This window comes from Arachis hypogaea, chromosome 9, assembly GCF_003086295.3.
Source record: "Arachis hypogaea cultivar Tifrunner chromosome 9, arahy.Tifrunner.gnm2.J5K5, whole genome shotgun sequence".
NCBI classification, from domain to species: Eukaryota; Viridiplantae; Streptophyta; class Magnoliopsida; order Fabales; family Fabaceae; genus Arachis; species Arachis hypogaea.
Genome location: NC_092044.1, coordinates 55,028,313 through 55,040,334, shown reverse-complemented (window position 1 = coordinate 55,040,334; position 12,022 = coordinate 55,028,313). Strand labels below are relative to the sequence as shown.

General features: G+C 42.0%; 1 non-coding gene across 1 annotated transcript; it reads left to right on the top strand.

Moving 5' to 3' along the window:
* The first annotated feature begins 11,605 nt into the window (after positions 1–11,605).
* On the top strand, positions 11,606–11,713 carry LOC112713329 (small nucleolar RNA R71). Its single transcript, XR_003158302.1, has one exon. It is a non-coding gene; the product is annotated as a small nucleolar RNA R71 (small nucleolar RNA).
* Positions 11,714–12,022: the final 309 nt, after the last annotated feature.

Sequence of the window (12,022 nt, the reverse complement as noted above, 5' to 3'; positions counted from 1 at the left end):
GAAACAGGACCCTGGGAAATTCTCAATACCTTGTATAGTAGGCACCATGACCTTCAAGAAGGCTCTATGTGACCTAGGGTCCAGCATAAACCTCATGCCTCTCTCTGTAATGGAGAAGCTAGGGATCTTTGAGGTACAAGCTGCAAGAATCTCACTAGAGATGGCAGATAATTCAAGAAAACAAGCTTACGGACTTGTAGAGGATGTTCTGGTAAAAGTTGAAGACCATTACATCCCTGCTGATTTCATAGTTCTAGAGACTGGGAAGTGCATGGATGAATCCATCATCCTTGGCAGACCCTTCCTAGCCACAGCAAAGGCTGTGATTGATGTTGACAGAGGAGAATTGATCATTCAAGTGAATGAAGAATCCTTTGTATTTAAGGCTCAAGGATATCCCTCTATAACCATGGAGAGGAAGCATGAAGAGCTTCTCTCAAAACAGAGTCAAACAGAGCCCCCATAGTCAAACTCTAAGTTTGGTGTTGGGAGGCCTCAACCATCTTCTAAGTTTGGTGTTGAACCCCCACATTCAAACTCTAAGTTTGGTGTTGGGAGGTTCCAACATTGCTCTGAGTATCTGTGAGGCTCCATGAGAGCCCACTGTCAAGCTACTGACATTAAAGAAGCGCTTGTTGGGAGGCAACCCAATGTTATATTTATCTATCTTCCTTTTGTTATTTTATGTTTTCTGTAGGTTGATGATCACGTGAAGTCACAAAATCGATTAAAAAAGCAAAAATAGAATGAAAAACAGAAAGAAAAACAGCACACCCTGGAGGAAAACCTTGCTAGTGTTTAAACGCCAGTAAGGGCAGCAAATGGGCGTTTAACGCCCAGTCTGGCACCATTATGGGCGTTTAACGCCAGAAAGGGGCACCAGACTGGCGTTAAACGCCAGGAAGGGGCAAGAAGTTGGTGTTAAATGCCAGAAATGGGCACCAGCCCGGCGTTTAACGCCAGAATTGGCATCAAGAGTATTTTTGCTCGCCACTTGGTGCAGGGATGAATTTTCCTTGACACCTCAGGATCTGTGGACCCCACAGGATCCCCACCTACCCCACCACTCTCTCTCTTCTTCACCCATTCACCAATCACCTCTTCCCCAAAAACCCCTCACTTATCAAATCCCACTATTCTCTTCACCACTCACATCCAACCTTCATAAAACCCCACCTACCTCACCATTCAAATTCAAACCACTTTCCCACCCAAACCCACCCTCACATGACTGAACCATACACCCCCTCTCCACTCCTATATAAACCCATCTTCACTCCTTCATTTTCACACAACCTAAACACTACTTCTCCCCCTTGGTCGAACCACAAAACCACCTCCATCTCCTGTATTTCTTCTTCTTCTACTCTCTTCTTTCTTCTTTTGCTCGAGGACGTGCAAACCTTCTAAGTTTGGTGTGGTAAAAGCATTGCTTTTTGTTTTCCCATAACCATTTATGGCATATAAGACCGGAGAAACCTCTAGAAAGAGGAAAGGGAAGGCAAAAGCTTCCACCTCCGAGTCATGGGAGATGGAGAGATTAATCTAAAGGGTGCATCAAGACCACTTCTATGAAGTTGTGACCATGAAGAAGGTAATCCCCGAGGTCCCTTTCAAACTCAAAAAGAGTGAATATCCGGAGATCCGACATGAGATCCGAAGAAGAGGTTGGGAAGTTCTTACCAACCCCGTTCAACAAGTCAGAATCTTAGTGGTTCAAGAGTTCTATGCCAATGCATGGATCACCAAGAACCATGATCAAAGTGTGAACCCGGACCCAAAGAATTGGCTCACAATGGTTCGGGAGAAATGCTTAGATTTTAGTCCAAAAAATGTAAGGTTGGCATTCAACTTGCCCATGATGCAAGGAGATGAACACCCTTACACTGGAAGGGTCAACTTTGATCAAAGGTTGGACCAAGTCCTCATAGACATTTATGAAGAGGGCACTCATTGGAAGAGAGATTCAAGAGGAAAGCCGGTTCAACTGAGAAGGCATGACCTCAAGCCCGTGGCTAGGGGATGGTTGGAGTTTATCCAACGCTCAATCATTCCCACTAGCAACCGGTCCGAAGTTACTATAGACCGGGCTATCATGATTCATAGCATCATGATTGGAGAGGAAGTAGAAGTTCACGAGGTTATATCCCAAGAACTTTATAAGGTGGCGGACAAGTCCTCTACCTTGGCAAGGTTAGCCTTCCCTCATCTCATTTGTCACCTCTGTTATTCAGTTGGAGTTGACATAGAGGGAGACATCCTCATTGATGAGGACAAGCCCATCACTAAGAAAAGGATGGAGCAAACAAGAGATCCCACTCATCATGAAATCCCTGAGATGCCTCAAGGGATGCACTTTCCTCCACAAAACTATTGGGAGCAAATCAACACCTCCTTAGGAGAATTGAGTTCCAACATGGGACAACTAAGGGTGGAGCACCAAGAACATTCCACTCTCCTCCATGAAATTAGAGAAGATTAAATAATCATGAGAGAGGAGCAACAAAGGCAAGGAAGAGACATTGAGGAGCTCAAGCACTCCATAAGATCTTCAAGAGGAAGAACAAGCCGCCATCACTAAGGTGGACCCGTTCTTTAATCTCCTTGTTCTTTATTTTCTTGTTTTTCGAATTTTCATGCTTATGTTTATCTATGTTTGTATCTTATGATCATTAGTGTCTTAGTGTCCATGCCTTAAAGTTATGAATGTCCTATGAATCCATCACCTTTCTTGAATGAAAAATGTTCTTAATTGAAAAAGAGAAGAATTGCATGAATTTTGAATTTTATAACAGATTAATTATTTTGATGTGGTGGCAATACTTTGACTTTTGAATGTATGCTTGAATAGTGCATATGTATTTTGAATTTGTTGTTCATGAATGTTGGCTCTTGAAAGAATGATGAAAAAGGAGACATGTTACTGAGGATCTGAAAAATCATAAAAATGATTCTTGAAGCAAGAAAAAGCAGTGAATACAAAAAAAAGAGAAAAACGAAAAAAAGGAGAAAAAGAAAAAGAAAAAGAAAAAAAATTATAATAAAGTTGTGATCCAAGGAAAAAAGAGTGTGCTTAAGAACCCTGGACACCTCTAATTGGGGACTCTAGCAAAGCTGAGTCACAATCTGAAAAGGTTCACCCAATTATGTGTCTGTGGCATGTATGTATCTGGTGGTAATACTGGAAGACAGAGGCCACGGCCAAGACTCATAAAGTAGCTGTGTTCAAGAATCATTAAACTTAACTAGGAGAATCAATAACATTATTTGGATTCTGAGTTCCTATAGAAGCCAATCATTCTGAATTTCGAAGGATAGAGTATGATGCCAAAACTGTTCAGAGGTAAAAAGCTGAAAGCCCCGCTCATCTAATTAATACTGATCTTCATAGATGTTTTTGGAATTCATTGCATATTCTCTTCTTTTAATCTTATTTGATTTTCAGTTTCTTGGGGACAAGCAACAATTTATGTTTGGTGTTGTGATGAGCGGATAATTTATACGCTTTTTGGCATTGTTTTTAGTGTGTTTTTAGTATGTTTTAGTTAGTTTTTATTATATTTTATTAGTTTTTAGTTAAAATTCACTTTTCTGGACTTTACTATGAGTTTGTGTCTTTTTCTGTAATTTCAGGTATTTTCTGGCTAAAATTGAGGGATCTGAGCAAAAATCTGATTCAGAGGCTAAAAAGGACTGTAGATGCTGTTGGATTCTGACCTCCCTGCACTCGAAGTGAATTTTCTGAGTTACAGAAGCCCACTTGGCGCACTCTCAACTGCGTTGGAAAGTAGACATCTTAGGCTTTCCAGGAATGTATAATAGTCCATACTTTGCCCGAGATTTGATGGCCCAAACAGGCGTTCCAAGTCAGCTCAAGAATTCTGGCGTAAAACGCCGGAACTGGCACAAGAATGGGAGTTAAACGCCCAAAATGGCACAAAAGCTGGCGTTTAACTCCAAAAGAAGTCTCTACACGAAAATGGTTCAATGCTCAGCCCAAGAACACACCAAGTGGGCCCGGAAGTGGATTTTTATGTCATTTACTCATTTTTGTAAACCCTAGCTACTAGTTCTCTATAAGTAGGACCTTTTGCTATTGTATTTTAGTCTTTTGATCACTTGAATCTTTTGATCATGTTTTTATGATTGAACCCTTTTTGGGAGGCTGGCCATTTGGCCATGCCTAGACCTTGTTCTTATGTATTTTCAACGGTGGAGTTTCTACACACCATAGATTAAGGTGTGGAGCTCTGCTGTACCTCGAGTATTAATGCAATTACTATTGTTCTTCTATTCAATTTAGCTTATTCTTGTTCTAAGATATTCATTCGCACCCAAGAACATGATGAATGTGATGATTATGTGACGCTCATCATCATTCTCACTTATGAACGCGTGCCTGACAACCACTTCCGTTCTACAAGCAAACAAGGCTTGAATGTTTATCTATTGGATCTCTTAATCGGAATCTTCGTGGTATAAGCTAGAATTGATAGTGGCATTCAAGTGAATCCGGAAGGTCTAAACCTTGTCTGTGGTATTCTGAGTAGGATTCAAGGATTGAATGACTGTGACGAGCTTCAAAGTTGCGATTGTGGGGCGTTAGTGACAGACGCAAAAGAATCACTGGATTATATTCCGACATGATCGAGAACCGACAGCTGAATAGCCGTGCTATGACAGAGCGCGTTGAACATTTTCACTGAGAGGATGGGAGGTAGCCACTGACAACGGTGAAACCCTACATACAGCTTGCCATGGAAAGGAGTATGAAGGATTGGATGAAGACAGTAGGAAAGCAGAGAGACAGAAGGGACAAAGCATCTCCATACGCTTATCTGAAATTCTCACCAATGAATTGCATAAGTATCTCTATCTTTATTTTATGTTTATTCATAAATCATCCATAACCATTTGAGTATGCCTGACTGAGATTTACAAGATGACCATAGCTTGCTTCATACCAACAATCTCCGTGGGATCGACCCTTACTCGCGTAAGGTTTATTACTTGGACGACCCAGTGCACTTGCTGGTTAGTTGTGCGAAGTTGTGATAAAGAGTTAAGATTGCAATTGAGCGTACCATGTTGATGGCGCCATTGATGATCACAATTTCGTGCACCAAATTCATTATGGCAATCAACACTCTTGGGGCCTTGTTACTTGCTTTAACTTACTTGAAAGCTTTCTGCGCCTAGTTTGGGATCCCGGAGGCTACTGCATTCCAAGGACTGGTGGAGATTCCTGGATCAGTACAAGCACAAGCCACCATAATAAGGAGCTCACCAGAATGTCCAACTTAAGGACTGGTAGCGCGAAATTGTGATCAATACTTTTCACAACACAAATAATCCCCGGTGATGAATCCAAAAACTTGGTGTTCAATACCATGGCATAAACACAACTTCGCACAACTAACCAGCAAGTGTACTGGGTCGTCCAAGTAATAAACCTTACGCGAGTAAGGGTCGATCCCACAGAAACTGTTGGTATGAAGCAAGCTATGGTCACCTTGTAAATCTTAGTCAGGCAGACTCAAATGGGTATGGTGATATACAAATAAAACATAAAGATAAAGATAGAGATACTTATGTAATTCATTGGTAGGAATTTTAGATAAGCGTATGAAGATGCTTGTCCCTTCCGTCTCTCTGCTTTCCTACTGTCTTCATCCAATCCTTCCTACTCCTTTCCATGGCAAGCTTAAGCAAGGGTTTCACCGTTGTCAGTGGCTACCTCCCATCCTCTCAGTGGAAATGTTCAACGCACCCTGTCACGGCACGGCTATCCATCTGTCGATTCTCGATCAGGCCGGAATAGAATCCAGTGATTCTTTTGCGTCTGTCACTAACGCCCCGCCCTCAGGAGTTTGAAGCACGTCACAGTCATTCAGTCATTGAATCCTACTCAGAATACCACAGACAAGGTTAGACCTTCCGGATTCTCTTGAACGCCGCCATCAGTTCTAGCCTATACCACGAAGACTCTGATCTCACGGAATGGCTGGCTCGGTTGTCAGGCGAGCACTCGGTTGTCAGGCGATCAACCATGCATCGTGTATCAGGAATCCAAGAGATATCCACCCAATCTAAGGTAGAACGGAGGTGGTTGTCAGGCACACGTTCATAGGTGAGAATGATGATGAGTGTCACGGATCACCACATTCATCAAGTTGAAGAACAAGTGGTATCTTAGAACAAGAACAAGCGGAATTGAATAGAAGAACAATAGTAATTGCATTAATACTCGAGGTACAGCAGAGCTCCACACCTTAATCTATGGTGTGTAGAAACTCCACCGTTGAAAATACATAAGAACAAGGTCTAGGCATGGCCGAATGGCCAGCCTCCCAGTGATCTAAGATAGCATAAGAACAAAGGTAGCTACCCAGATATCCCCATACAATTAGTAAAAGGTCCTACTTATAGAAAACTAGTAGCCGAAGGTTTACAGAGATGAGTAAATGACATAAAAATCCACTTCCGGGCCCACTTGGTGTGTGCTTGGACTGAGCAATGAAGCATTTTCGTGTAGAGACTCCTCTTGGAGTTAAACGCCAGCTTTGGTGCCAGTTTGGGCGTTTAACTCCCATTCTTGTGCCAGTTCCGGCGTTTAACGCTGGGAATTCTGAGGGTGACTTTGAACGCCGGTTTGGGCCATTAAATCTTGGGCAAAGTATGGACTATCATATATTGCTGGAAAGCCCAGGATGTCTACTTTCCAACGCCATTGAGAGCGCGCCAATTGGGCTTCTGTAGCTCCAGAAAATCCACTTCGAGTGCAGGGAGGTCAGAATCCAACAGCATCTGCAGTCCTTTTTAGTCTCTGAATCAGATTTTTGCTCAGGTCCCTCAATTTCAGCCAGAAAATACCTGAAATCACAGAAAAACACACAAACTCATAGTAAAGTCCAGAAAAGTGAATTTTAACTAAAAACTAATAAAAATATACTAAAAACTAACTAGATCATACTAAAAACACACTAAAGACAATGCCAAAAAGCGTACAAATTATCCGCTCATCACAACACCAAACTTAAATTGTTGCTTGTCCTCAAGCAACTGAAAATCAAACAAGATAAAAAAAGAAGAGAATATGCAAATGAATTCCAAAAACATCTATGAAGATCAGTATTAATTAGATGAGCGGGGCTTTTAGCTTTTTGCCTCTGAACAGTTTTGGCATCTCACTCTATCCTTTGAAATTCAGAATGATTGGCTTTTTTAGGAACTCAGAATCCAGGTAGTGTCATTGATTCTCCTAGTTAAGTATGATGATTCTTGAACATAGCTACTTATTGAGTCTTGGCCGTGGCCCAAAGCACTCTGTCTTCCAGTATTACCACCGGATACATACATGCCACAGACACATAATTGGGTGAACCTTTTCAGATTGTGACTCAGCTTTGCTAGAGTCCCCAATTAGAGGTGTCCAGGGTTCTTAAGCACACTCTTTTTGCCTTGGATCACAACTTTATTTCTTTCTTTTTCTTTCTTTTTCTCTTTCTTTTTCTTTCTCTCTTTTTTTTCGAAATTTTTTTTTGAATTCACTTCTTTTTCTTGCTTCAAGAATCATTTTTATGATTTTTCAGATCCTCAGTAACATGTCTCCTTTTTCATCATTCTTTCAAGAGCCAACATTCATGAACCACAAATTCAAAAGACATATGCACTGTTATAAGCATACATTCAGAGAACAAAAGTATTGCCACCACATCAAAATAATTAAACTGTTATAAAATTCAAAATTCATGCAATTCTTCTCTTTTTCAATTAAGAACATTTTTCATTCAAGAAAGGTGATGGATTCATAGGACATTCATAACTTTAAGGCATAGACACTAAGACACTAATGATCACAAGACACAAACATAGACAAACATAAGCACTAAAATTCGAAAAAACAGGAAAATAAAGAACAAGGAAATTAAAGAACGGGTCCACCTTAGTGATGGCGGCTCTTTCTTCCTCTTGAAGATCCTATGGAGTGCTTGAGCTCCTCAATGTCTCTTCCTTGTCTTTGTTGCTCCTCTCTCATGATTCTTTGATCTTCTCTAATTTCATGGAGGAGAACAGAGTGTTCTTGGTGCTCCACCCTTAGTTGTCCCATGTTGGAACTCAATTCTCATAGGGAGGTGTTTAGTTGCTCCCAATAGTTTTGTGGAGGAAAGTGCATTCCTTGAGGTATCTCAGGGATCTCATGATGAGTGGGGTCTCTTGTGTGCTCCATCCTCTTCTTAGTGATGGGCTTGTCCTCATCAATGGGGATGTCTCCCTCTATGTCAACTCCAACTGAATAACAGAGGTGACAAATGAGATGAGGAAAGGCTAACCTTGCCAAGGTAGAGGACTTGTCCGCTACCTTATAAAGTTCTTGGGATATAACCTCATGAACTTCTATTTCTTCTCCAATCATGATGCTATGAATCATGAGAGCCCGGTCTATAGTAACTTCAGACCGGTTGCTAGTGGGAATGATTGAGCGTTGGATAAACTCCAACCATCCTCTAGCCACGGGTTTGAGGTCATGCCTTCTCAGTTGAACCGGCTTCCCTCTTGAATCTCTCTTCCATTGGGCGCCCTCTTCACATATGACTGTGAGGACTTGGTCCAACCTTTGATCAAAGTTGACCCTTCTAGTGTAAGGATGTTCATCTCCTTGCATCATGGGCAAGTTGAATGCCAACCTTACATTTTCCGGACTAAAATCCAAGTATTTCCCCCGAACCATAGTAAGCCAATTCTTTGGATCCGGGTTCACACTTTGGTCATGGTTCTTGGTGATCCATGCATTGGCATAGAACTCTTGAACCATTAAGATTCCGACTTGTTGAATGGGGTTGGTAAGAACTTCCCAACCTCTTCTTCGGATCTCATGTCGGATTTCCGGATATTCACTCTTTTTGAGTGAAAAAAGGGACCTCGGGGATCACCTTCTTCAAGGCCACAACTTCATAGAAGTGGTCTTGATGCACCCTTGAGATGAATCTTTCCATCTCCCATGACTCGGAGGTGGAAGCTTTTGCCTTCCCTTTCCTCTTTCTAGAGGTTTCTCCGGCCTTGGATGCCATAAATGGTTATGGAAAAACAAAAAGCAATGCTTTTACCACACGAAACTTAAAAGGTTTGCTCGTCCTCGAGCAAAAGAAGAAAGAAGAGAGAAGAAGAAGAAGAAATGAGGAAGAAGGGAATGGCTTTGTGGTCGGCCAAAAAGGGGTAGAAGTTGTGGCTTGGTTGTGTGAAAATGAAGGAGTGAAGGAGGGTTTATATAGGAGTGGGGGAAGGGTAGGGTTCGGTCAAGTGAGGGTGGGTTTGGGTGGGAAAGTGGTTTGAATTTGAATGGTGAGGTAGGTGGGGTTTTATGGAAGTTGGATGTGAGTGGTGAAGAGAAAGATGGGATTTGATAGGTGAAGGGTTTTTGGGGAAGAGGTGTTGAGGTGATTGGTGAATGGGTGAAGAAGAGAGAGAGTGGTGGGGTAGGTGGGGATCCTGTGGGGTCCACAGATCCTGAGGTGTCAAGGAAAAGTCATCCCTGCACCAAATGGCATGCAAAAATGCGTTTTTAGCCATTTCTGGCGTTAAACGCCGGGCTGGTGCCCATTTCTAGCATTTAACGCCAGTCTGGTGCCCCTTTCTGGCGTTAAACGCCCAGAATGGTGCCAGACTGGGCGTTAAACGCCCAACAGCTAGCCTTGCTGGCGTTTAAACGCCAGCACGCTCTCCTCCAGGGTGTGCTATTTTTCTTTCTGCTTTTCATTCTGTTTTTGCTTTTTCAATTGATTTTGTGACTTCTCATGATCATCAACCTACAAAAAATATAAAATAACAAAGGAAAATAGATAAAATATAGCATTGGGTTGCCTCCCAACAAGCGCTTCTTTAATGTCAGTAGCTTGACAGAGGGCTCTCATGGAGCCTCACAGATGTTCAGAGCAATGTTGGAACCTCCCAACACCAAACTTAGAGTTTGAATGTGGGGGTTCAACACCAAACTTAGAAGTTGGTTGTGGCCTCCCAACACCAAACTTAGAGTTTGACTGTGGGGGCTCTGTTTGGCTCTGTTTTGGGAGAAGCTCTTCATGCTTCCTCTCCATGATGACAGAGGGATATCCTTAAGCCTTAAACACAAGGGATTCTTCATTCACTTGAATGATTAATTCTCCTCTATCAACATCAATCACAGCCCTTGCTGTGGCTAGGAAGGGTCTGCCAAGGATGATGGATTCATCCATGCACTTCCCAGTCTCTAGGACTATGAAATCAGCAGGGATGTAATGGTCTTCAACTTTTACCAGAACATCCTCTACAAGTCCATAGGCTTGTTTTCTTGAATTGTCTGCCATCTCTAGTGAGATTTTTGCAGCTTGCACCTCAAAGATCCCTAGCTTCTCCATTACAGAGAGAGGCATGAGGTTTACACTTGACCTAAGTCACACAAGGCCTTCTTGAAGGTCATGGTGCCTATGGTACAAGGTATTGAAAACTTCTCAGGATCCTGTCTCTTTTGAGGCAGTTTCTCCCTAGACAAGTCATCCAGTTCCTTGGTGAGCAAAGGGGGTTCATCTTCCCAAGTCTCATTCCCAAATAACTTGTCATTTAGCTTCATGATTGCTCCAAGGTATTTAGCAACTTGCTCTTCAGTGACATACTCATCCTCTTCAGAGGAAGAATACTCATCAGAGCTCATGAATGGCAGAAGTAAGTCCAATGGAATCTCTATGATCTCATTTTGAGCCTCAGATTCCCATGGTTCCTCATTTGGGAACTCATTGGAGGCCAGTGGACGTCCCTTGAGGTCCTCCTCAGTGGCGTTCACTGCCTCTTCTTCCTCTCCAAATTCGGCCATGTTGATGGCTTTGCACTCTCCTTTTGGATTTTCTTCTATATTGCTTGGAAGAGTACTAGGAGGGAGTTCAGTAATTTTCTTGCTTAGCTGACCCACTTGTGCCTCTAAATTTCTAATGGAGGACCTTTTTTCAGTCATGAAACTTTGAGTGGTTTTGATTAGATCAGAGACCATGGTTGCTAAGTCAGAGGTATTCTGCTTAGAATTCTCTGTCTGTTGCTGAGAAGATGATGGAAAAGGCTTGCTATTGCCAAACCTGTTTCTTCCACCATTATTATTGTTGAAACCTTGTTGAGGTCTCTGTTGATCCTTCCATGAGAAATTTGGATGATTTCTCCATGAAGGATTATAGGTGTTTCCATAGGATTCTCCCATGTAATTCACCTCTTCTATTGAAGGGTTCTCAGGATCATAAGCTTCTTCTTCAGATGAAGCTTCCTTAGTACTGCTTGGTGCATTTTGCATTCCAGAAAGACTTTGAGAAATCATATTGACTTGTTGAGTCAATATTTTATTCTGAGCCAGTATGACATTCAGAGTGTCAATCTCAAGAACTCCTTTCTTCTGATTGGTCCCATTGTTCACAGGATTCCTTTCAGAAGTGTACATGAATTGGTTATTTGCAACCATTTCAATCAGCTCTTGAGCTTCTATAGGCGTCTTCTTCAGATGAAGAGATCCTCCAGCAGAGCTATCCAAAGACATATTGGACAGTTCAGAGAGACCATCATAGAAAATACCTATGATGCTCCATTCAGAAAGCATATCAGAGGGACACTTTCTGATTAATTGTTTGTATCTTTCCCAAGCTTCATAGAGGGATTCTCCTTCCTTCTGTCTGAAGGTTTGGACTTCCACTCTAAGCTTACTCAATTTTTGAGGTGGAAAGAACTTTGCCAAGAAGGCATAGACTAGCTTTTCCCAAGAGTTCAGGCTTTCTTTAGGTTGTGAGTCCAACCATATCCTAGCTCTGTCTCTTACAGCAAAAGGGAATAGCATGAGTCTGTAGACCTCAGGGTCAACCCCATTAGTCTTGACAGTGTCACAGATTTGCAAGAATTCAGCTAAAAACTGATGAGGATCTTCCAATGGAAGTCCATGGAACTTGCAATTCTGTTGCATTAGAGAAACTAATTGAGGCTTAAGCTCAAAGTTGTTTGCTCCAATGGCAGGGAT